At 43.5% G+C, this 26,607-nt stretch overlaps 1 pseudogene across 1 annotated transcript; it reads left to right on the top strand.

Moving 5' to 3' along the window:
- Window positions 1-991: 991 nt before the first annotated feature.
- Window positions 992-10,384, top strand: LOC308235971 (chromobox protein homolog 1-like; annotated as a pseudogene). Its single transcript has 3 exons — window positions 992-996; window positions 1,141-1,341; window positions 10,002-10,384. The product of its transcript is annotated as a chromobox protein homolog 1-like (transcript).
- Window positions 10,385-26,607: the final 16,223 nt, after the last annotated feature.

The following is a 26,607-nucleotide window of genomic DNA, read 5'->3' as shown; positions in this document are numbered from 1 at the left end:
TTATGAACACATTAAGACTATTTCTATGGAGATTTTAGAAAGATGAGAAATTGCTAATATATTATGAGCACTTGGATAGGATATAGATTAGGTAGGATATGACCTCTGTAATAGAACTCAATATAACAAAATGGAACTTCATTTCTCTCTTGCCAATAGACCAAATATAAACTACACAGGGCTTCATGACATTGGTATGGAGGTGTCATAGTATCAGAGATCCCAAGATGCTTCTATCTATGGCCCTGCCATCCATAGGAAGTGCCTGGCCTGCGTGATCTAAGATGCTACCCACAACATCTCTGTTCCAGGCAGTGGGAAGGGGAGAGGTGACATGGAGACTAACCACACAGCTCTTTCTGAGCATAGGTGAACTGAGAAATAAAACCTTAGTTTTGGCATCTATTCTGCCCTCTGTACTGTGGGGGTTGCCTCCTTGGATACTTTTGAGGGCAAAAAGTGGATAAAGCAAATATAGCTGCTCATTCCAGGGTAATTCTAGTACAAGTCGTTTGCAAAAAATGGGCAGCACACAAATTTTCACATGATATAATCAGAAATATATAAAAATATGCCCAGTAAAAAGACAGAAAGGAAACATACAAAATATTAATGAAGTTGTCTCAGAAAGTAGGCGTCAGAGACAGCAGGAGCTCTGCACAGCGCTGCTGCTCTGACTTGCTCTGAGTCCATATATTCTTCTGAATTCTTCCCGACTACACCAGGGCAGGTCCCTTCTCGAACCCTGCCCACTGTACTAACTGTTGGGAACTTAGTCCAAATTCCTTCTTTATCCACTGCTCACTAGTTATAGGTGTTGGGTCCGAGCCCCTCTGCCTGGAACTAGACCTCCTAGGATGCCAGGTCTTAGATTAGATGGAGAAGCCATGAGAAGTTGTGGGTGTATAAGGATGAGTCTTGGCAGTGCGGGCGGCGGGCAGCACAGAGTGAGAGGCTCTTGTTTGGCTGAGGAGAGGCCGTTGGCTTGGGCATGCGGTAGCCACTGCAGTGAGGGCTGACTGCGGCCCCCACCTGCTGCTTTTCTGGGCGCCACTCCTTGGCCCCTCCCCTCTCCCCCATGTGAGGCGCCAGTAGCGCAGCACTGATTCCTCTCGTTCTCTTGGGCGCTGCTCTGAGCAGTGTTACCCTTTATACCAGAAAACTGGCGGCACTTTGGGGAAAAAACAAAACAAGAAGAAAGTGGAGGAGGTGCTGGAAGAGAAGGAAGAGGAATACGTGGTGGAAAAAGTTCTCAACCGTGGAGTGGTAAAGGGCAAAGTGGAGTACCTCCTCACATGGAAGGGGTTCTCAGATGAGGACAACACGTGGGAGCCAGAAGATGTTAGAAATAAGGCGAGCCCCCCAAGTCAGGGGTCCTGGTAGAATACAAAACACTCAGGAGCCAGGCAGCAAGGCAAACATCGTTACTTCTACATAGAAGGGTGTACACACATGGTCTGGAAGGGCATGCACACCAAGCAGGCAGTCTGCTCAGCTTTATAATCCCTTACTCACGTGACCTGTCCTTTGCTCTTGATTGGAGCTCAGGTGCACAGTCTTTCACGATTGGCTAATTCAAAGGGAGGGGTTGGCCTTTGCTGTTTCAAGATGGCAGCCCCCAGGGGAGCTGCAAGCCATGCAGCCAACATGGCTGCGGCCAATTCACGCACTCCAACATGGGAGCTGTCTAAACTGTTCTTTGACAGAAAAGATGACTTGTTTATTCTCAGAATTCCCCACTTTTCTTTATTTAAACTCTGACATTCATTGACTTTCATGCTCTGCAGTGTCTAGGGAAGACTAATTTGCTGTTTGGTCAATGAGGTTTCAATTAACCCTTGGATAAGACATGGGATGATGTAACATCCCATCACTGTAACTCCTAATCAAAGGAATGAAGTGGACACCATCGCTCCTTCCACTTTCCAACCATCGCTCTAGTGCATCAGAGAAAGGACCCTCGGTCCCAGGCTCCAGCTCACTCGTCACTAAAGCTGCCAGTGCCTTAGGCTCAGTGACAGTCCGTCCCTGTGTTGTCAGGGATGAATGTACAGCACTGGCCCCAACATTACACATCTTCCTCCTTCTTCTTCCTGTTCTCCCAGGGCACCCTGATGCTGGCATCTAGCTGTTCACTATCCCTCAAACTGCATCTCAAGTGTAGTTAACGAGCCTTTGCTGGTTCTAGAAAATATAACTAATCCACCACATTCTTGTTCACAGTGGGCCACCAGCACAGGACAGACTCAAATCCTGAAGCAATCTGATTTCTAGCCTTAAACTCCTTGGCACTCCTCCTGGAACCCCAATGTGTGTATATGGGGATCAAAGGAGCCCCCTAGACTCTCTTTCCTCTTCCTAGTCTGTCTGTCCATTGAAAAGGGTTTATGATATGCCAGTGTGAAAGGGATAGCCAATTGTATCAGAGCACAAGGTCCACTCCATTTTCTGGGCAAGGCCACAAGTCAGGGTCCCCCATGACACCACCAGACATCAGCACGGGATACCGACAGTGCAGCACGATGGGCTTCTGAGGACACTCGGCCATTTACACATCCGGATACATTCCTCATAAACTCTGAGCACTGTTCCCCTCCGTGAGAGGCAGGAGGTATAGTTTACATCGGAGGACGGGCCCGATTGTTGTCCTAGCTCTTTATCTCTGTTGGATGGGAACAACAGGGCAAGAGTCTTACAGGAAGCGTTTCCCCAGGCGGTTTCCTCCTGGTAAAAGGCAAGCACACATTCCATCCCATTACTGTCTGAGGTCCATCCAAATGGGAATGGGACCACTTGGGCCTCTAGCCTTCCTGCCACGCAAGTGTAACAGTCACTTTTATTCAGGGCGTGTACAGAATATTTAATCCATTCCACCCAGGCATTCGTTTCCTTATATCCTACTTCTATTTGCATGGTGGTGGCAGGGCCTAGGGGATCTTGTCCTGTGACATCTACTCCTAAATCTAGTCCTAGCCAATCTTTTGACTTAAAGGCTAAAATATCTAAGTCATTCAAGTTATCTATAACCGATAACTTAATTGAGTAAGCATGATCCAGATTGTACACATCTCTCCAGCCCACATTGTAAGCCCCTGCAATTTGCCAGATTCCTTAAGCAAATAGAGCCCAGTACATGATGGTTATTAAGACAGCTCACAGGTTTTAGCATCACTTTCAAGGGGATATGTCCTGGTATGGCTGTTCAAGTTGAGATGTGTCCACCCTTAACCCATGTGACATGGGTCCAACCTCGCTCTGCAGTCCAAACAGCAGTCTCTGTAGTAAGCAAGACAGGTAAGGTCCTTCCCAGGAGGGTTCCAACTTGCTTCCCTTCCAAATCTTGATTAGAACAAACGTAGTCTTCCGGTTGATGGCGATGAACCGGAAACTCAAGGGGGCCTTGGGTCAGGAGGCCTTCTAACCTGAGAGAGATTAAAGTAGAAGAGATACCCAGTACACAGTTCTTAAGAAATTGGTCTCTAGTTTCCATTGTAGGAAGATCTTGAGACATTCCAGGGCCTATTGGAATCACCTACAGCCAACTCTAGGTAAAAAACTTTTCTTAAAATTCAAACCCTAGGAAGGTTGTCAAACTTGATTTTACCAAAAGATTATATATTAAAGTGTATTAGACAGGAACATAGGCCAGCAAACTTCAGTTCCTATGATTAAAAGATGATCTTTTTATTAAATACCTGATAAATATAACATAATTATTTTACTAGAAAAGAACTAACCAAAATAAGGTGTATTTTCTAACTTCATTTGTCCTTGGGTGTGGACAACAAATGACACTAATAGGATTTCTCCCATCAGTCTTCCTGAGTACTTTGGTATAAGCTATTTACCCTCTGTTTAGGGAGGAAAAATGCAAATCATTGACTCTTTTTTTTTTTTTTTTAATTTAATAAATCTTTATTGTTCAGATTATTACAATTGTTTCTCCTTTTTCTCCCCACAGCTCCCCTCCACCCGGTTCCCACCCCACCCTCTGCCCTTACTTTCACCCCCACTGTCCTCATCCATAGGTGTACGATTTTTGTCCAGTCTCTTCCCGTACCCCCACACCCCTTTCCCCCTGAGAATTATCAATCCACTCCCATTCTATGCCCCTGATTCTATTATATTCACCAGTTTATTCTGTTCCTCAGATTTTTAATTCACTTGATTTTTAGATTCACTTGTTGATAGATATGTATTTGTTGTTCATAATTTTTATCTTTACTTTTTTCTTCTTCTTCCTCTTCTTACAGAATACCTTTCAGCATTTCATATAATACTGGTTTAGTGGTGATGAACTCCTTTAGCTTTTTCTTATCTGTGAAGCTCTTTATCTGACCTTCAATTCTGAATGATAATTTTTCTGGGTAGAGTAATCTTGGTTGTAGGTTCTTGCTGTTCATCACTTTGAATATTTCTTGCCACTCCCGTCTGGCCTGCATAGTTTCTGTTGAGAAATCAGCTGACAATCGTATGGGTACGCCCTTGTAGGTAACTAACTGTTTTTCTCTTGCTGCTTTTAATATTCTCTCTTTGTCTTTTGCTCTTGGCATTTTAATTATGATGTGTCTTGGTGTGGTCCCCTTTGGATTCCTTTTGTTAGGGGTTCTGTGCGCTTCCTGGACTTGTATGTCTATTTCTTTCACCAGGTGGGGGAAGTTTTTGGTCATTATTTCTTCAAATAGGTTTTCAGTATCTTGCTCTCTCTCTTCTTCTGGCACCCCCATAATTCTGATGTTGGTACGCTTGAAGTTGTCCCAGAGGCTTCTTACACTATCTTCAAATTTTTAGATTCTTTTTTCTTTTTGCTTTCCCAGTTGAGTATTTCTTGCTTCTTTGTATTTCAAATCTTTGACTTGATTCTTGCGTTCCTCTAGTCTGCTGTTGGGTCTCTGTATAATATTTTTTATTTCAGTCAGTGTATGTTTAATTTCTAGTTGGTCCTTTTTCATATTCTTGAGGGTCTCATTAAATTTATCAGCCTTTTCTAGGAAATTCTTGAAAAACCTTATAATCGTGGTTTTGAACTCTATATCCAGTCATTTGTTTTCCTCCATTTCTTTCGTTTGTGATCTGTTTCTTTGTCTCCGCATTTTCGTTGCTTCCCTGAGTTGGTAGGGTGGCTTTGTGTGCTAGGTGTCCTATATGGCCCAGTGGGTCTGCCTCCCAGTTACCTGAGGTGGACACTCTTGGTGCACCCCTTTGAGGACTGTGTGTACAGCCTTGTTGTAGTTAAGTCTTGATTGTTGTTGGTGTCACTGGGAGGAATTGACCTCCAGGCCAATTGGCTGTGAGGACCTGCTGTGCCTATAATGGAAGAAATGCTGTGCTGGAGACACCCTTATGGGGCAGGACTTGTTTCAGTGGGGCTTTGGTGCTCACTGAGTCTGCCTCTTGAATGTGTCACTTATGGATGTAAGGAGTTGAAATCTGGTGTTGTCTCACACTGACCACTAGGTACACTGGCTTCTGGATCTCCAATGGGGTGCAGGTCAGCTACTGTCTGAGGCCACCCAGCAGGAGCTACAGCGAGAACTATAGTTTTCTCCTCTTTGCTTGGGGTTTGGAAGTTTTGGAGCTGTCTGACCAGAGCTGCAGTTTGCTAGGTTAAGCTGCGATAGGGCAGGCCATTTATATGCAAAAGCTGCTGTGTGGAGCTTGGGTGGGTTTGTAGATTGTGCGGGGCGGGGTCTCAGGCTAGGGCGTGGCAAACAGCGATGGCTGCCAGTCAGCTTTCTCTGCATTTCCAAGTCCCCTTGTCCTGCGCCCCAGTGCAGTAAACAATGATTGCTGGGCGTACCTCTGCAAGAAAGTCATCCTCACTTTCTGACCCGATGGCAGACAGTCCAGCTTCTCCCCATAGGAGTTTGGGTCCCCAGCATCTCCCCAGAGACTGGAGTTCGGAGTAATCAGGAGCTTGTCTCCCTTCGGGTTGAAAAAAGCAGTGCACCCAGTCGCCTGCTGCCAGCCCGATTCGCGCCTCTGTACCTCAGCTTTTCAGCACTTGTGCACATCTCACCGCTCTTTTCTCTTTCCTTCTAGTTGTAGAACTTGCACTCAGCCAGCTTTCCTGTGGTTCTGGGTGATAGACGTTTTGTCTTTTAGTTGTAGTTTTGAAATTGTTGTGTGAGGCAGTTTAGGTGTTTACCTATGCCGCCATCTTGGTTTCTCTTCAAATCATTGACTCTTAAGTGTCCTTGGTTTAGGGAAGACAGAGCTTTCTAGATGGTTGCAAACTGCTGTTTTAATATTTCAGTTTCCCTGCTCTGTCCTGGCTTACTGACCTGTATCATTTAATAAATTTCCTTTTAACATTTCTTTTTTTAATAAACTTCTTATAATTTCCACAGACATTCTTACAACTTTCAAAAACATTTTCACAATTTCCAGAAATTACCACCTTTAGAAACCACCTTCTTTTTCCTTCAAAATGCATAACCATGCCTCAGTCCTTCCATTAAGCATCTCCATTCCGATATTCTTTCTTTCTGTCACATCATAAGCAATTTGTACAGAGTTCTTTTTTTTTTGTATTAGAATTCTTCATTCTTAGAAACCTTAATTTTTTTCAATAATTTGCCAAAAAGTAAACAACCAGCGTTTCTTAGATTAACATTTATCAACACACTTTTTGTAGTTATTCTAAAAGACATTAATTAAATTTAAACCAGTTTTAATATTCTCCCAACTTAATTTGAACTTTAACTCTTAGAAGCCTCAAATTTTAGGTGGCAAGTTAAATACTTAGCATTTCTCGGATTAGTAATACATTTATATTTTAAGGGTCTATCTTAAATAAAGTACAAGACATATTTAATTAATGGATTCATATCTATCCTCTAAATTTTTCATATGAGGCAAACTTATATTAATGTTTCATTTTAAAATACCTATATATTTAATAAATTTTATTATTTAATTCAGCAAACTCCAAAGTTTTAAGTTACCAAAGACTTTGGAAAATTATGTATAAACTGCTACATTCTTCCTTAGAAACACATCATCTAAGGTTAGTGCTGCTTGTTGTGGAGCAAACGTGAGTGAACGACCACTGGAGTCCAGACCAAATTAAAATTTAGGGAGCCTTTAATAGCCGGCTGGCGACTGCTCTGCCTTTCTCCGCAGGGAGTCCAGAGAGCAGCACTGACCCTTTGTGCTGGACCACTTTTAAGCACATTAACCACATCCTGTTTTTGCAGAGCAAGCAACCCAAGCAACGTCAGGGTCATGCCATTGATGACCATGTTATTTACAGGGTCATCCTGTTCTTCAGAAAGCTGACAGTGTTCTATGAAAGAAGGCCTACGTGCTGGGAAGGGGCCGTGAGACCGTATCTCAAGGCCTGGCCTGGTGTCAGCACTGACAGCTCTATCTGGGGCATAGTCCACAGCCTCAGTAGTGCTCAAAAATTCCCACTCTCTAACACTGCCGCTTCTGTTTCTGGCCTTCCAGGCCAGCCCTTCCCTAGGTCACTTTCTTGAGATGTCAGGCCAACTATTGGTGACAAAGTATAATTTTTAATATTTCTTGGCCCAAAAGGTCCTCAGGGTCCAGCCCAGAGTACTTTCTCATTTGACTTTTTAGTCTTGGTAAATTCAGAAGACCCTTCTTTGCCTTGTTGAATATTAAAGGCTTTATTTAGTTCTGAGACCGGGAACTGCTTCCCTAATTCCTTTAATGATTAGCTCCCTAAGGTCTCTCAGGTGCCCTCCTCTATGGTCCATGTTGTTAAGTTCCCACAGAGGCTCTCGGGTTTGGAAATCTTACATCTGCTGGAAGCACACCAGGGCCAGCCACGAGCTCCCTTTCCCAGACAGCCATAGCCGACTTTCAGATCACTGCTCTCTCTTCTCCTGAGAATAGGATTCCCAAAATGGACGTTGATTCGGTCCACATATATACTTGTGGGCCTAGAAATTGATCTAATTGGCCAGCTACACTATGTGGGTCTTCCAGTAGAGGCTTTAACTCTTTTCTTTCCTTCTTTTCCTCCTTCCTTCCTCCCTCCCTCCCTCCCTCCCTCCCTCCCTCCCTCCCTCCCTCCCTCCCTCCCTCCCTCCCTCCCTCCCTCCCTTCCTTCCTTCTTTCTTTCTTTCTTCTTTCTTTCTTTCTTTCTGCTCCAACTTCTTTTGCAGCCTAGAAAAGCTGGTTTCTGGTGGTGTGGTGGCGAAAGGGCCAGTTGGAGCCTGAGGGGGAGGCTGGGATTGTAAATTGTCATCTTGGATGTTTCCTCAGATTGTCTCTGGTGGCATAGGGAGGGAGGGGCGGGAGGGGGGAGGCAATTCAAGGGATCCCATTTGTCTCTCCACCCTTGTTCTCTTTTAGGCTTCTCTTCCTTTACTAACAGGGATAACTCAAAGTGAAAGTACCATTTTATTTGAATTATGCTGTTAACTATGATTGCCCTTTCTGTTCAAAGAAAGGACACAGTAATCTGGCTGGGAGTCCTATGCCTCCAGGACCACCCTTGGAATGCAGTACATCCTCATTCAAGAACCGCCCATTCTCTTGCTGCTGTGCCCCTAAGGTCAGACTTAGTTCCCTGCCTGGGCTGGCCTGCGCAGGCTTGTTATGTCACAAGCAGGCGACGGCCACCCGCTTCCCGACCCGGTCCCGTTCTGGCCCCGTTCCGGTTCCATTCTGGTCCCATCCCAGTTAATACCAACGCTGACAACTGGATGTTTAATGGACATGATGCTGGGCGGGGTTTTGCAAATTTCTCCGCCCTTCCCAGTTCGGCAAGCACCCGAGTACCGCCTTCTGTTCTGCCGCTTGGAAACCTCCAGTTGTTTTTTTTTTCTTCCTTTCCCCTCCCACTTTGCCTCAGGTGGGGAAGATAATGGTTTGTTAACCACAAGCAGTTATCTTCCTTTGTTTTAAACTCCCCTGGATTGAAACCTTTACAAATGTTACACTTTTAAATTAATCTAAGACAAATAGACAGAAATTTCACTAGCTAAGTAAACAAATTAAACAAACAAAACAAACAAACATAAAACATCAACACACACTCTCATACAGCCGTGCACAACACTAAAAGTTTACACCAAGAGCAATGTCTCTGTCCCTGGTTCAGGAACTTGCCTCCCCAGAACCTCAGCATTCTCCCAATGGACTATTTTGGGGGAATGTATTCCCTAGGCCTAGAATTTCTGTTTCCCAGCCTCGGCAGGTCCCTTGTGACTATGTACTCAACTCCCCCTTGATGGAGGTTTCTCGTAGTCCCCGAGATCTGCTTCGTCCCTCTCTGGCCGCTTCCCTCACAGGAGAACGGAACCACAGGTCAGAACTTCGCACTTGCTTTATGTCCAAGACACATCCCAGTCACATATGCCCGACCTCCGAGGACACCCAGTCACCAAAGTAGTACTCAGTCCATTTCCTACCTTGGCTCATGCATGAGGTTACCTGATTGCCGCGGGTCTTGCTTGGGCCATTCCTGCGTTGCTGGCTGACTCTCAATCCCAAGCTCGTAGTCCACCCAGGGGTAATGGCTGTCCCTCCTCACCCAGGCTGCCGCAACTTGGCGGCGGGGTGCACTGCCTCAGGAGAGGGGTCCGTTTACCCTGTGGCTACAGACGGTATCCCGGATACACCCCCAAATTTGTTAGAAATAAGGGGAGCCCCCCAAGTCAGGGGTTCTGGTAGAATAGAGAACACTCAGGAGCCAGGCAGCAAGGCAAACATCCTTACTTCTACATAGAAGGGTGCACACACATAATCTGGAAGGGCATGCACACCAAGCAGGCAGTCTGCTCAGCTTTATAATCCCTTACTCACGTGACCTGTCCTTTGCTCTTGATTGGAGCTCAGGCACACAGTCTTTCACGATTGGCTAATTCAAAGGGAGGGGTTGGCCTTTGCTGTTTCAAGATAGCGGCCCCCAGGGGAGCTGCAAGCCATGCAGCCAACATGGCTGCTGCCAAGTCACGCAGTCCAACATCGGGGCTGTCTAAACTGTTCTTTGACAAAAAAGATGACTTGTTTATTCTCACAAAGAGAACTTGGATTGCCCTGACCTCACTGCTGAGTTTTTACAGTCACAGAAAACAGAGACAGATAAATCAGAGGGAGGCAAGGGCAGAGCTGACTCTGATTCTGAAGATAAGGGAGAGGAGAGCAAACCAAAGAAGAAAAAAGAAGAGCCAGAAGAGCATCGAGGCTTTGCCTGGGGTTTGGAGCTGGAAGGGATTATGGGAGCTACAGACTCCAGTGGAGCGCTCATGGTCCTGATGAAATGGAAAAACTCTAAAAGGCTGACCTGGTCCCAGCCAAGGAAGCCAATGTCAAGTGCTCCAGGTTGTCATATCCTTCTAGGAGGAAAGGCTGACGTGGCATTCCTATCCCTCAGAGGATGATGACAAAAAAAGACGACAAGAATTAACACTCCTGAGTACCAGCCCCTGTCACATATGACTGTGGGTTTCAAGTGGGGAGGGGAAGGAGTTCTACTTGTCTTGATACCATAGAAGTGGCTTGAGAAGATGTCCTTTGGAGAGCCAGTATAGTTTCTGTGCCCTACAGCAGCCCAAGTGCTTTAAAGCTATTCCATGCTGTATAGTTTGCACACCCATCCACGTACAGGAGGATAAGTGTTTCAAGGCAATTCATTCTGCACTTTGCTGAGAAAAGCGAAGGGCCATCTATGAAGGTCAATACTTGCAGAATGGGTATGTGTGAGAGCAAAAAGATACTGTAGATATTCAAAGAGCATCTCCACAACCCACAGCCTTCTTCCCAATAGTGTTAACTGCATTTTTACAGCGTAGCATGTGTGTAGTTTTTGGCTTTTACTGCTGTATTATTTGGGGGTGGGAGTGATGGGGTAGGAAGGGAGATGAGTAGGATTGTTTTTATTAAAATTTGGGACCTGGTTGGGGAAATGGTGAAACAATGAAAAGAAGAAACTACTGACTCCCCGGACTGCGGGACTCTGGCATGGAGCCCACACCATCTTGAAGGGGAGAATGGCTTTTTTTAGGAACTCATCAGCACCACCAACCAGACAGGCCTTGGAACTGCCCCACGACCCAGCAGCCACTCCAGCCAAAATCCTGCTGCCCCACCCGCAGACCTGTGGACCCTGGGACCTCCACCTCCAAAGGTGCACCACTCGGCAGCAGTAAGTACAACCTCCCCCTCTCCAGCGGCAAAACTCCTGACAAAACATTCGCACGTTTCCCGCCAGGGCACACCACTCCGTAGGCAGTGCCTGGGAGCCACTGGGGGCTCCTGCGGGTGTGATTTTGTACAGACAAGGGTGCACAGCCCTGCAGTAGAAATTCTGAACTCCCTCTTCCTGAATAACTGCCCACAGACACCCCAGCTGTGCACCTTCAGTGCCAGGGCCCCTCAGAGTGCGCCAGAGCTCTGCACAGGCAAAGGCACCTCCACACGTGTGCATTTCCAAGGAGCAGGACCCCTGAACCCATCTACCCACAGTGCTCTGGGGGAGCAGCTGTGAGACTCTGCTGGGTGTGATTCTGCACAGACAAGGGCATGCTGCCCCACAGTAGAAATTCTGAATTTCCTCTTCCTGAATAACTGCCCACATTCACCCCAGCTGCTCAACCTCAGTGCCAGGGCCCCTCAGAGTGCGTCAGAGCTCTGCTCCAGCAAATGCACCTCCACAGATGCGAATTTCCAACAGGCAGGCACCCTGAACCCCTCTACCCACAGGGCGCTGGTGGGAGCCACTGTGAGCCCTCCCTGGGTGTGATGTTGGACAAACAGGGGCGCACTCCCCCCGAGCAGTAGAAATTCTGAATTCACTCATCCTGGATACCTGCCCACAGGCACCTCAATTATGCAGCTACACTGCCAGGGCCCTTCAGAGTGCTTCAGTGTGCTTTGCAGGCAAACATACCACTGTGGGTGCCCCTGTGAGCTGGCACTGGGAGTGAGCAACTATGCACCACAGGTGCAGCAGCAAAAGCTGAGTCTGCCCACCCCACAACTACAGAACTCTGGACACCACAGTCACGCCTTTCCAGAGTGCAGGCCCCCTGAGCCCCATCACTCCAACAGATGGTTCCTGGGTGCCACTGTGAGTCCCTGCTGGGCACACGTGATTTCAATTAAAAGTGCAAGACAGCAAAAATTGAGACAATTCCCTCCATGGCTGCTGACTTCTAGACACCACAGTTGTGCCTCTCAAGCTCGCAGGCCTACATCAAGAGAACCCAAATAGCTCGAGTAGGGAGCTACACTAGATTACCAAGCCCAGGAGAACTGAGAGATTACACCAGTAGCACCATCCCCAAAAGAACCTGGGTAGCAAAGCAATTGGATCTACAATTAAAACATTACAGGAAAACATGGGAAGACAAAAAAGCAATCCCAAAAGGAAAGAAAAAGAGGAATCACTAGAAAGGGAGTTAAATGAAATTGAGGCTAACAGCTTATCAGAGAAAGAATTCAGAGTAATGGTTATAAGGATGTTTAAATGGCTGGATGACAAATACACACAACTCAATGAGAATTATAAGGAGCTGAATGAAAATGTTGCCAACATGAAAAGGAACCAAGAGGAGATGAAGAACGACATAACTGCAATAAAGAACACAATGGAAGGCTTAAACAGTAGACTAGAAGAGGCTGAGGACCGCATCAGCGAATTGAAGACAAGGTAGGAAAAAACACACAAACACAGCAGCAACTGGAAAGAAGACTTAAAAAGCAAGAGGAGAGCCCAAGGGAGCTTTGGGACAACACAAAACCAAACAATATTTGCATAATAGAGGTACCAAAAGGAGAGGAAGATGAGCAAGGAATAGAAAACCTGTTTGAAGAAATAATGACAGAAAACTTCCCTGATATTGGCAAGAAAAAAAACATGCTAGTCTAAGAAGCACATAGAGTTCCAAACAAGATGAACCCTAAAAAACCGACACCAAGACTCATCATAATTAAATTGGCAAACACCAACGACAAAGTAAGAATCTTAAAGGCTGCCAGAGAAAGACAGAAAGTTACCTACAAGGGTACTCCTATTAGAATATCAACGGATTTCTCAGCAGAAACATTCCAGGCCAGAAGGGAATTGGAATGAAATTTACAAAGTGATGCAAAGCAAGGGACTGAACCCAAGAATACTATACACAACAAGGCTATCATTCAAAATTGAAGGTGGAATCAGGAGCTTCACAGACAAAAAAGGGCTAAGAGAGTTTATCACTACCAAGCCAGCAATGCAAGAAATGCTAAAGGGACTGCTATAAAAAGAAGAAAGAGAAAGGCAAGAAGAAACACAAACATTAAGGAAAAATATGACAACAAACATGTACTTGTCAATAATAACATTAAACGTAAATGGATTAAATGCACCAATCAAAAGACATAGGGTAGCTGAATGGATAAGAAAACATGACCCATATATCTGCTGTCTGCAAGAGACCCACCTCAGAACAAAGGATTCACACAGACTGAGAGTGATAGCATGGAAAAACATTTTTCAGACAAATGGAAATGAGAAAAAAGCTGGGGTTACAATACTTATATCTGATAAAATAGACCTCAAAGTAAAGGCCATAACAAGAGATAAGGAAGGCCACTACATAATACTAAAGGGAGCAATTCAACAAGAAGATATAACTCTGGTAAACATATATGCACCCAATACAGGAGCACCCAAACATAAAACAACTTCTGGAAGATATCAAGTGAGAGATTGATAGCAATACAGTCATAGTAGGAGACTTTAATAGCCCACTGACACCACTGGACAAATTAACTAAACAAAAAATCAGCAAAGAAACAGCAATCCTAAATGACACACTAGATCAGATGGACTTAATTGACATCTTTAGAACATTTCACCCCAAAGCTACAGAATATACATTCTTCTCCAGTGCACATGGAACATTTTCAAAGATAGAACACATATTAGGACACAGGCAAAGTCTCTTCAAATTCAAGAAGATAGAAATCATATCAAGCATCTTCTCAGATCACAATGGCATAAAACTGGAAATCAACTACAATAAAAACAATCCAAAAAAATCAAACACTTGGAGACTAAATAGCATGCTATTAAACAATGACTGGGTTACCAAAGAGATCAAAGAAGAAATAAAAAACATCATGGCAACAAATGACAATGAAAACACAACAATCCAAAATCTATGGGACACAGCGAAAGCAGTCTTGAGAGGGAAGTTCATAGCTCTACAAGCCTATTGCAAAAAACAAGAAACAATGGTAATAAAATATCTAACCCCAAGGTCGGCAAACTGCGGCCAGCAAGCCACATGCGGCTCTTTGGCCCCTTGAGTGTGGCTCTTCCACAACATACCATGGCCTGGGTGAGTCTATTTTGAAGAAGTGGCGTTAGAAGAAGTTTAAGTTTAAAAAATTTAGCTCTCAAAAGAAATTTCTATCGTTGTACTGTTGATATTTGGCTCTGTTGACTAATGAGTTTGCCGACCACCGATCTAACCCTATAACTCAAAGAGTTAGGACAAGAGCAACAAGAAAAGCCCAGTGTAAGCAGAAGGAAGGAAATAATAAAGATCAGAGCAGAGATAAACAACATAGAAACCAAAGAAACAATACAAAAGATCAACAAAACCAAGAGCTGGTTCTTTGAAAGGATAAACAAGATTGATGAACCTCTAGCCAGGCTCACCAAGAAGCAAAGAGAGAGGACCCAAATAAACAAAATCAGAAATCAAAGAAGTTAAATAACAACAGACCCCACAGAAATAAAAGAATTGTTAAAAAATATTATGAACAACTCTATTCCAACAAACTGGACAACCTGGAGGAAATGGACATGTTCCTAGAAAAATACAACCTTCCAAAACTCAATCAGGAAGAATCTAAACATCTCAATAGGCCAATAACTATGGAAGAAATTGAAACAGTCATTAAAAAGCTTCCAGCAAACAAAAGCCCAGGGCCAGACAGCTTCACAGGGGAGTTTTACCAAACATTCAAGGAAGAACTAAAACCTATCCTCCTTAGACTATTCCAAAAAATTCAAGAGGAAGTAACACTTCCAAGCTCATTCTATGAAGCCAGCATCACCCTAATACCAAAACCAGATAAAGACAACACAATGAAAGAGAATTACAGGCCAATATCCCTCATGAACATAGATGCCAAAATCCTCAACAAAATTCTAGCAAATCGGATCCAGCAGTACATCAGAAAGATCATACACCATGACCAAGTAGGATTTATCCCAGGGATGCAAGGATGGTACAATATCTGCAAATCAATAAATGTGATACATCACATAAACAAATTGAGAGATAAAAACCACATAGTCATATCAATTGATGCAGAAAAAGCATTTGACAAAATCCAACACCCATTTTTTATAAAAACTCTCAGCAAGGTGGGAATAGAAGGATAATACCTCAACATAATAAAAGACATATATGACAAACCCACAACCAACATCATACTCAATGGGCAAAAACTAAAACCATTTCCCCTAAGAACAGGAACAAGACAGGGATGCCCGCTTTCACCGCTCCTATTCAACATAGTACTGGAAGTACTAGCCATTGCAATTAGACAAGAAGAAGAAATAAAAGGCATCCAAATTGGAAAAGAAGGAGTAAAACTGTCCTTATTCGCAGATGACATGATACTGTACATAGAAAACCCTAAAGACTCCATCAAAAAATTATTAGACTTAATAAATGAATTCGGCAATGTAGCAGGATACAAAATTAATGCTAAGAAATCTATGGCATTTCTATACACCAACAGTGAACTTACAGAAAGAGAGACTAAAAAAGCAATCCCATTTACCATCGCATCAAAAAAATTAAGATACTTAGGAATAAACCTAACCAAGGAGGTAAAAGACCTATACACGGAAAACTACAGGACACTGAAAAAAGAGATAGAGGAAGATGTAAACAGATGGAAGAACATACCATGTTCATGGATTGGTAGAATCAACATCATTAAAATGTCCATACTATCCAAAGCGATCTATAGATTCAATGCCCTCCCCATTAAAATACCAATGGCATATTTCACAGACCTAGAAAGAACTCTCCAAAAATTCATCTGTAATAAAAAAAAAAAAGACCCCGAATAGCCACAGCAATCCTGAGAAAGAAGAATAAAGTAGGAGGGATCTCAATACCAGATTTCAAGCTGTATTACAAAACCACTGTTCTCAAAACAGCCTGTTACTGGCACAAGAACAGGCATATAGACCAATGGAATAGAATAGAGAATCCAGTTATCGACCCAAACCACTATGCTCAATTAATATTTGACAAAGGAGGCATGAACATACAATGGAGTCAAGACAGTCTCTTCAATAAATGGTGTTGGGAAAATTGGACAGATACATGCAAAAAAATGAAACTAGACCACCAACTTACACCATACACAAAAATAAACTCAAAATGGATAAAGGACTTAAACATAAGACGGGAAACCATAAAAATACTAGAAGAATCCACAGGCAGAGAAATCTCAAACATATGCCGAAGTAATTTCTTCAGTGATACCACTCCTAGGGCAATGGAAACTAAAGAGAAAATAAACAAATGGGACTACAGTAAAATAAAAAGCTTTTGCATAGCAAAAGAAACGATCAACAAAACAACAAGAAAGCCCACTGTATGGGAGAACATATTTGCAAATGTTATCACTGATAAAGGTTTAATCTCCAACATTTACAGGGAACTCATACAACTCAATAAAAGGAAGATAAACGACTCAATAAAAAAATGGGCAACAGACCTAAATAGATATTTTTCTAAAGAAGACAGAAGGAAGGCCAAGAGCACATGAAAACATGCTAAAAGTCACTAATCATCCAAGAGATGCAAATCAAAACAACAATGCAGTACCATTTCATACCTGTCAGAATGGCAATCATCAACAAATCAACAAACGACAAGTGCTGGAGAGAATGCGGAGAAAAAGGAACTCTCGTGCACTGCTGGCGGGAATGCAGACTGGTGCAGCCACTGTGGAGAACAGTATGGAGTTTCAAAAAACTAAAAATGGAACTCCCATTTGACCCAGTAATCCCACTTCTAGGAATATATCCTAAGAAACCAGAAACATGAATCAGAAAGGATATATGCACCCCTATGTTCATAGCAGCACAATTTACAATAGCTAAGATTTGGAAACAGCCTAGGTGCCTGTCAGCAGATGACTGGATCAGAAAACTATGGTACATCTACACAATGGAATACTATGCTGCCATAAAAAAGAAGGAATTATTACCATTTGTAGGCACCTGGATGGAATTAGAGAACATTATGCTAAGTGAAATAAGCCAGTCAATGAAAGAAAAATACCACATGATCTCACTCATTTATGGATAATAAAGAACATTATAAACTGATGAACAAAAGATAGATACAGAGGCAGTAAAGCATCAAACAAACTGTCAAATTACAACAGGAAGTTTGGGGAGGAGTGGGGGAAATATGAGATCAACTGAAGGACTTGTATGCATGCATATAAGCATAACCAATGAATGCAAGACACTGGGGGGTGAGGGCATGTATGGGAGTGGGGTGGGGGGGCAATGGGAAGATATGTACACATGTAATACCTTAATCAATAAAATAAAATAAAAAGAAGGAACTACTAATGATTTGGTTTTGTGTCCAGAATATATTTTTTTTTATATTTTATTGATTTTTCACAGAGAGGAAGAAAGAGGGATAGCAAGTTAGAAACATTGATGAGAGAGAAACATCGATCAGCTGCCTCCTGCACACCCCCTACTGGGGACATGCCCACAACCAAGGTATATGCCCTTGACCGGAATCGAACCTGGGACCTTTCAGTCCACAGGCTGACGCTCTATCCACTGAGCCAAACCGGTTTCAGCCAGAATATTTTCTTTTTAAAAAATGTAATTGAAAAAAAATATAAAAAAATAAAAATAAATAAAAAATGTAATTGGCAATCTAATCGAGGACTCTGAGAGACTGTTTAAAAGCTGTGAATGCCTGAAACTTATAGGCCAAGGTGTTGCCTGCCTGAGATTAATTCTGTTCCCAACAAAGGACTAAGCCAGTTGATAAGTTACCAAAGCTGCCATTTGGGGTGGGGGGTGAGGGGGATGGAAATTAGTTGAGATGGGAAAGTCTTTTATTGGATCATATATATAGGCAGATCATTCTGTCTTAGAGGTGCTAATTCTTGAAATTGACAAGACCCTTTCTTTTCTAATTATGAAGCTACTAGAAGCCTGATGCATGAAGATTCATGCTAGAATGGGCTTTCCTTTCCCTGGCTGCCAGCACTGCCTTTCCACTCCAGCCCAGCCTCTTTCCACTCTGGGAACCGCCTCTTTCCGCTCCGGCCCCGCCTTCCCACGATGCCCAGAGGCCCTGAGAGACGGGGTGGGGCAGAACGCCTGCATTGTCGCCATGGTGACTACGCAAGCATCCCGCCCTTGTCACTGGGTGCCTGTGTATGCAAATTAACCGCCATCTTTGTTGGGTTAATTTGCATATCGCTCCTGATTGGTTGGTGGTGTAGTGGAGGTGTGGTCAATTTACATGTTTGTCTATTATTAGGTAAGATAGATATTAGCTTGTCCATCCAAGTTCCTGGCTATTTGGAGGGAGGTGAAGAGGATGGTATAGGTCAGGTGTGAGAGTAAAGAGAGGAGCCCATGTTTTTAGGATGGAAAAACTCTTAGAGCCTCTCTATTTTTTGAACTTTGAACTCTGAAACCATTGGTGGCAGGTTTCAGTCACTGACAGCACAAGTTCATTGAATCACTTCAAGAGCTGGATTATTTCAAAAGCCCTGGTCTCAGGAGAAGATTAAACTTTCACTTTCATACTGGGGCAGTGGTTCACTTTAAGACACAAAACAAATATTCTTTTTTTTCATCCCAAGAATTAACTAATACCCAAAATGCTGTCTTGACTCATAAAATCTGTCAGTTCTTGACAAAATCCAGACCTACATCTAGAACTTCATTGTAAAATCCTTTTAGGCATGTGTTAGATTTCTGTGAAAACTTTGTTTAAATGTAAACTTCATACAACACTGTCAGTTTTTGTTTTAATAAAACTATAGATTTATTTTTAAAAAAAAGAATGAGTCTTTATTGCAGAAGTCAGTGGCCATATATCCATCGGACAAGACAGTTATTTACAGCGAAGTCCATAAAGGCAGGGAGCCGGTCACATCTTGCCATAAAGCAGCATCAGTCTCTGTGCCCACAGTTACCTGAGCAGCTGCATACTGCCTCTGACTCACCGCCTCACATCACAGCGGTACCTAAGCTCCCTGCCTCAGCAGCTTCTCCTGCCTTCCTTGCACAGCACACTGGCTGGTTCGCATGGTAGCTACATCTGAGCTCTCTAGCCTTTCCCCTTCCTAGCTGCTCTCTCCAGCTTCATCTTCACACTGCACACATAGGAGCTACATTCTCCGTCTCCACCGCCTCTGCTTCTCTAAGCTCTCTAGCCTCTCTCTGTTCAGCAACCTGTCTACTACTCCAGAGACAAAGAAGGCTGGCTGCCAACAGTGACATCAGTCATTTGGGTTACAGAAGGGCACAGTGTACCGTGTGTCCTTGCACCTGTTCATGATGTCTTGGCCTTGGACACCCCAATTAGGCTCATGCTCAGGGCGGCCTTGGCCAGTATGGTGTATTGACAAGAAGGCCTCTGTGCTCCTATTGGCCTCGACTATCTGGGGATTCTGGCATGGTTCCCACAGTAGGCAAATTTTCTTTTTCCTTTTTGTATCTTCCTGTGTGTTTTTTTTTTCAATTTTTAATAATAAGCAAGCATTATTAGATTTTTTATTTTGTTAAAATTATATATATATATATATATATATATATATATATATATATATATATATATATACACACACACATACACACTGAGTGGCTAGATTATTATGATCTCTGAACGCATAATAATCTGGCCACTCAGTGTGTGTGTGTGTGTGTGTGTGTGTGTGTGTGTGTGTGTGTGTGTATTAGAGGCCCAGTGCATGAATTCGTGTATGGGTGGGGTCCAGCCAGCCTGGCCAAGGGGAGGGGACATGGGCTGTTGGCTGGCCTGCCTGCTGGTCGAACTCCTAGTCAAGGGGACAATTTGCATATTAGCCTTTTATTATATAGGATATACACTGAGTGGCCAGATTATTATGTGTTCAGAGATCATAATAATCTGGCCACTCAGTGTATATTTTTAATTCCTATTTGAGGGCATGCTTAGAGAGAGTAAGGGAGAGAGAGAGAGAGAGAGAGAGAGAGAGAGATCCATCGGTTGTCTTCAGTACATGCCCTGAATGACCAGAATCAAACCAGCAACCTTTCCATGCACAGGATGACACTCAACCAACTGGGCCAAAAATATCCAAAAAATGAAAAGCAAATGCACGGCATAATGAATCACTGAGTGAACACCTCCACAGAAAGAGGTCATGGATGCATTCTAGAAAATGCTTTGTCCTTTTCATTTGCAAAGCTTGCTCTTTTCTGATGGGTGGCCACCATTTTGCTGTGTTCCTTTCCTTGCTTTGTGTAGCAGTTTTGCCACCTATGTATGCATCTAAACACTATGGTCTAATCTGGACTATTTTTAAAATGTAGGTAAATGGGAACTATATTGTATATACTTTTTGTATATGGCTTTTTTCTTTCAGTCAACATTTGTTTTGTGAGATAAATCCATGTGTGACAAGTATTAGTATCTACTGTATGCTATGTATCTAATATATTTATTCTCATTATTACGTAATACTCCATTGTGTGAGTGAGTGCGACACTGAGTGTACTCGTTCTCCTGTGACAGACATTCCTCTGAAGGGCTTTACAGAGGGCAGCTGTGAGCAGCTTTTATACAGGCTTCCTGGTGTCTATCCACCAGTCTCTTTAAGATACAGATAAAAAGCCAGAAGTTTGCCCTAGCTGGTTTGGTTCAGTGGATAGAGTGTCGGCCTGGGGACTGAAGGGTCCCAGGTTCAATTCCGGTCAAGGGCATGTACCTTGGTTGCAGGCACATTCCCAGTAGGAGGTGTGCAGGAGGCAGCTGATTGATGCTTCTCTCTCATCGATGTTTCTAACTCTCTATCCCTCTCCCTTCCTCTCTGTAAAAAATCAATAAAATATATTTTTAAAAAAGCCAGAAGTTCTGAGTAACCCGGAGAGATAATACTGAACTGTTTTCAATGTGGATTAACCACTTTTACTCCTTCAGTAGTGTGAGAGTTTCTGTTGCTCCACATTTTCACTATACTTGGATATTGTCAGATTTTGAGATTTTTGCCATTTCTGGGGATATAAGGCAAGGTGTGAAGCAGTTTTGCCCTCATGTTGTAACTTGCATTTTTCACTGAAGTGGAGTAACTTTTCATACCTTTATTATCATTTGGAGCTTCCTTTTTGTTAAGTGTTTGCTTGAAAGTTTTGCTCATTTTTCTTAATATGGTTTTTTTGTTTTTTTAAAGGAGTTCTTTTCAAAAAAACATGTTTTCATTGATTTTTAGAGAAAGAGGAAGGGAGAGGGAGAAGGGAGAGAGAGATAGGAACATCGATGAGAAAAGAAACATGGATAGACCGCCTCCTGCAAACCCCACACTGTGGATTGAGCCTGAAACTCTGGCATATGCCCTGACTGGGAATTGAACCATGACCTCCTGGTTCATAAGCCAACACTCAACCACTGAACCACACAGGCTGGATCTACTTGGCTTTTTATATTTCTGTATAAAATTTAGGATCTACCTACAAGTTCCACAGGAAAATAATTTTAGAATTTAGATTATGAATGAATTGATAGTATAGGTAAATCCAATGGAAAACTGGTATCCACCCCAATAAAACCATTTATTTGAAAAATATCTTTTATAAAGTTTCCCTGTAGAGGCTTTTCACAGTTTGTTAGATACTCAACTAGGTACTTATATTATACTAATGCAGTAATTATTTTTCTCAACTTTTATTTGATTTATGGCTGTTATTTAGCAATAAAAATAAAATTTGTATATTGATTTTATACCCAGCAACCTAGCCAAATTCTATTATAAATTTCATTAAAGCCCTGGCCAGTTCAGCTCAGTGATTAGAACATTGGCCTTTGGACCAAAAGGTCTCGGGTTCAATTCTTGGTCAAGAGCAGGTACCTAGGTTGCAGGTTCGATTCCTGGCCCCTGTCTGGGCTTGTGCAGGAGGCAACCAATTGATGTTTCTCTCTCTCTCTCCCTCTCCTCCTGCCCTGCTCCCACTCTCTCTAAAAATCAATGGAAAAAAATATCTTCGGATGAGGGTTAAAAAAAGAAGAAATAAGTTCCAACAAAAATATTCTAATTTTCTTTCATCAGAATCATATAATCTACTAATAACAATGCTAACTTTTTTTTTCCTGCTTTACTGTGGAGTTAAGGTCTCCAGAAAAAAATTGAACCCAAGTGGAGACAACAGGCATTTTTGTTTTATTCCAAATCTTAGAAGGAAAACTTTTTATATTTAACCATTAAATATTTTAATACTTAACCATATATGATGTTAGCTATAGGTATTGGTAGTGTTAGTCATCAAATTAAAAAATTCACTTTAATTCCAACTTTGCTGAGAACTTGAATTACGTTAATCACACGCTTTTTTCCCCATCTGTTGAAGTAATCATATGCTTCCCCTTAACCTGTTAATGTGTTGGTTTATATTAATTGATTTTCTAGTATTCAATCAACCTTGCATTTTTGCTATAACTCTAACTTGGCCATAATCTATTCAAATATTGCATTTACTTGGGACTACAATAAAATGAGATAGGCATTCTTTTTTATCCTAGCTTCTGTATTTCCTTTTTCTCTACTGAATTCTAGGTAGTTTCTTTTGACCAACCTTCTTTTTTCAGCTATGTCTAATCTCAGTTAAACCTATTCATTGAGTTTTTAATTTCAATTATTGTATTTTTCAGTTCTGGAATTGCTTTATATTTTGTAATCTAATATGCGCTCTCACTTTTTATAGTTCCCAGTTCCCTGATAAAATTTTCAAACATGTTTTACTTTCTTGAAAGTACATGTAGCCATATTATAGTATGTATCTGATAATTCCAGTATCTGAAGTATTTGCATATGTTTTCATATATGTTCATTCTGTTGCTTCTCTTTCAAGGTGTCTTAGATTTGTAGGAAGATATGAAGACTTAATATGTTGGTATGTTACTCCAGAGGGGACATTTGTTTGCTTCTGTCAGTTACCTGGATAGATCTTAATCCAGGTCATGACCTAGGTTTACCGGGTTCACTCAGGGGGATGTGCTGTAAATTTATATGAAGGTTAGGTGACTTCTGGCTTACTCTTACCTTGAGAGTGAGGACCGTCAGATCTCAGCTTACAATAAAGAGCTGATGTTCAGACCCCCCAGTCTGGGTGGGTCTGGGCCTTTATGATTGTCCCACACATCCCAAACTACCTTCCTGTTTAGAAAATGCCCTCAGAACAAAGTGAGGGCATTTAAATTTGGGCTCCTCTCTTGTTTTACTCTGGATTTTGGACATTTTTTTTTTTTTTTTTTTACCATCTTACTAGTGCTTTGCTGCTTTTAGTAGTTTTCCCCATATATCTCATCCTGCAGGGTTATTTTTTTTGTGTGTGTGTGTTTAAATATATTTTTATTGTCTTCAGAGAGGAAGGGAGAGAGGGAGAGAGAGATAGAAACATCAATAATGAGAGAGAATCATTGATTGGTTACCTCCTGCACTCCCTGCACTGGGAATCAAGCCTGAAACCTGGGCTTGCGCCCTGACCCAGAATCAAACCGTGACCTCCTGGTTCATAAGTCGATGCTCAACCACTGAGCCACACTGGCCAGGCTCATCCTTCAATTTTGTTTGTTCTCCAGTGGAGACGGATTTCTGATTTCCTAGAACATTGTTACTGGCAGCAGAAGTTCTGTATTTTTTCTCCCACAAAATTGATTTTATTTGTTCTATTTTCTGAAATTAAAATACCTTAAAATTTTCCTGATTAAAGAGGTTAAAAATACTCCCTGTATAAAAACAAATAAAAATTTAAAATAGCCCTGACTGGTGTTACTCAGTGGTTAGAGCATTGGCCTGAAAACCAGAGGGTCACAGGTCCGATTCCTGGTTAAGTGGGAGTACCTGGGTTAAGGTTTGATCCCCTTCCACAGGGTTGGGGCACGTGTGGGAGGAAAACAATCATGTGTCTCTCTCATATCCATATTTCTCTTTCTCTCTCCCCTACCCTCTCCCTTCCACTCTCTCTGAAAAAAATCAATGGAAAAAATATCTTCACTACTCGAGTGAGGATTAATAAAAATAAATTTTCAATTAAAAAATATGACCAAAATAAACCCCAACAAAATACAAAAAAAAATTTTTTTTAAAAGAAAGAAAATGTCTTATAAATCCCAACAACCAGAGATAACCATTGTTGACATTCTCTTGACTGGACATTCACACTTTTTTCTATGCAGATATATGTAATTTTACATAAATAATCTATATCAGTGGTCGGCAAACTCATTAGTCAACAGAGCCAAATATCAAAAGTACAGCGATTGAAATTTCTTTTGAGAGCTGAATTTTTTAAACTTAAACTTCTTCTAACGCCACTTCTTCAAAATAGACTCGCCCAGGCCGTGGTATTTTGTGGAAGAGCCACACTCAAGGGGCCAAAGAGCCGCATGTGGCTCGCGAGCCGCAGTTTGCCGACTACGGATCTATATATATAATAGAGGAATATGCATCATGACCGTTCACAGGGTGGGCGGGGCTGCGGGGCCGAACTCCGGGTCTAAGCGGGATTTCGTCTGCCCAGGCAGACTCCTCCACCCCGCAGCTAATCCCTACCGTTTACTAAACTTTACTGGAGCTGCTCCCCACACCCCCACCCCCTGCCCCAGGACCGCGCTGCCCTCCGCAGGGCGCCCCGGCAGCCTCCTGACAAACCCGCAGCCCGGGAGAGCCGAGTGGGGGCTGCAGGGAGCCACGGAGGGGCGGGCGGGCGGGCGGGCGGACGGAGCCAAGTTCCTGGGGGGTCTGAGGAGAGCCCGACTGCAAAGAAGGAAGAGGAAGTGGCTATGGGGAGCTCTTCCAATCCCCCTGCACCTCGGAGGCGGGGGTGGGGGGGGCGGGTAGGAGAATGGGGAGGCTGACCTGAGGGGGATAAGACCCAGCCTCAGAGGTAGCTGCAGCCCGCACCTCCGCACCTCTGCCTCCCGATCTCTTCCCCCGCCCCCCGCCAGGGGTGCCCACAACAATAGCACGCTGGCAACGACCGGTCAGCGCCCCTGAGGCACTGGGGGCCCCCTCCGCTGGGCAGCACGCCTCTCCTCCCTACAACTCCAGACCCGGTGGAGGCAGGCCTGAGCGGCCCCCCAGGGTCAGACCCATCCCGCCCCCAGCAGCGGGGCCTTCTCTGCAGAGAAGCGCACTGAACCTCGCAGGGGGCGCAACTAAACCCGCCCTCCTAGCCCGCCTGGCCCCGCCCTGACCCGCCCGTCCACTCCAGGAGATTGGAGCCCCGCCCTGAGCACATACAGCTGCGAAATGGCCACAATAATTTAAAGAATGGTGCCAAACGGGGCTCACCGCCCCCCTACTGACCCCTTCCCCCCGACCCCCTGAGCGTCCCAGGGAGGACCACCGCTACAGGGCTGCTGGCCAGAGCCCGCCCCTCTGAGGCCTGCGTAACCCTCTGCAAAGCTTCCATAGCTACAGTCCCAGGAAACAGTCATGCCCTCCTCCCCTAATCAGCACCTGCTACCTGCGAGGGTACCCATGAGCTTAAAAATAACAATCCCTTCCTGTTTAGACATCACTTACTTGAAACATTTCTAGGTTTATTAGCTCAGAACCTCCTCATGACAACCCAGCGAGGTAGGCGGAGAAGAGATTACAATTCCGAAAGTATATGTGTATGTATTCAGAAACGAAGCTCAGAGAGGAAAAGTGTCAAGCCCAGTGGTTCCCAAGGTGCAGCACGTGTCCCACAGGGGGGCAATTTGATTTTAAGTGGGGGGCAATTCGAGAATGAGTTAACAGTGAATTTTTTGCATTGCTTATGGTTCTAGGGGGCCTCATCTACAGTGTATCCTATATAATAAAAGGCTAATATGCAAATGACCAAATGGTGGAAGGACTGGTCACTATGATGCGCATTGACCACCAGGGGGCAGACACTCAACACAGGAGCTGCTCCCTGGTGGTCAGTGCACTCCCACAGGGGGAGCACCGCTCAGCCAGAAGCCGGGCTCATAGCTGGTGAGCACAGTGGCAGTGGTGGGAGCCTCTCCCACCTCCGTGGCAATGCTAAGGATGTCCAACTGACGGCTTAGGTCCACTAAGCTGTCAGTCAGACATCCCCCCAGGGTTCCCGGACCGCGAGAGGGCGCAGGCCAGGCGGAGGGACCCCACCAAGTGCACAAATTTTGTTCACTGGGCCTCTAGTTTTATATAAATGGCGTCATGTTATGCGCAATTTTGTTATCATATATTTTCTTTACTTTCTTTTTTAAAAATATATTTTTATTGATTTCAGAGAGGAAGGGAGAGGGAGAGATAGAAACATCAATAATGAGAGAGAATCATTCATCAGCTGCCTCCTGTACACCCCCTAATGGGGACCGAGCCCACAACCAGGCATGTTCCCTGACCGGGTAT

Source organism: Plecotus auritus, assembly GCF_963455305.1.
Source record: "Plecotus auritus genome assembly, chromosome: 10".
Classification (NCBI taxonomy): domain Eukaryota; kingdom Metazoa; phylum Chordata; class Mammalia; order Chiroptera; family Vespertilionidae; genus Plecotus; species Plecotus auritus.
Note: the sequence above shows the minus strand (reverse complement) of the source record. Positions and strands in the feature narration are given on the sequence as shown.